The following is a 247-nucleotide window of genomic DNA, read 5'->3' on the forward strand; positions in this document are numbered from 1 at the left end:
GGGGGACGCGGGAGGGCGGGGCAAAGCGTGGGGGTTCCACCTGCTATCTCAGAGCTCAGCAGCAGGTTTTAAAATTCCTCCCCCGGTTTTCACAGCCGTGAGTCACCTCCGGGCAGAGCCGCACGAGCCCTCGGGGGGGTTTGCAGCTCGCCCGCGCACTCCCCCCGGCTGGTGGGGTCCGAACCCGGGACCTTCCTCCATCCCCATCCTAGGGGGGTGGCAATGTCCCCAGCAGCCACTGCACCAT

This window comes from Pterocles gutturalis, unplaced genomic scaffold (assembly GCF_000699245.1).
Source record: "Pterocles gutturalis isolate BGI_N339 unplaced genomic scaffold, ASM69924v1 scaffold3737, whole genome shotgun sequence".
NCBI lineage: Eukaryota > Metazoa > Chordata > Aves > Pterocliformes > Pteroclidae > Pterocles > Pterocles gutturalis.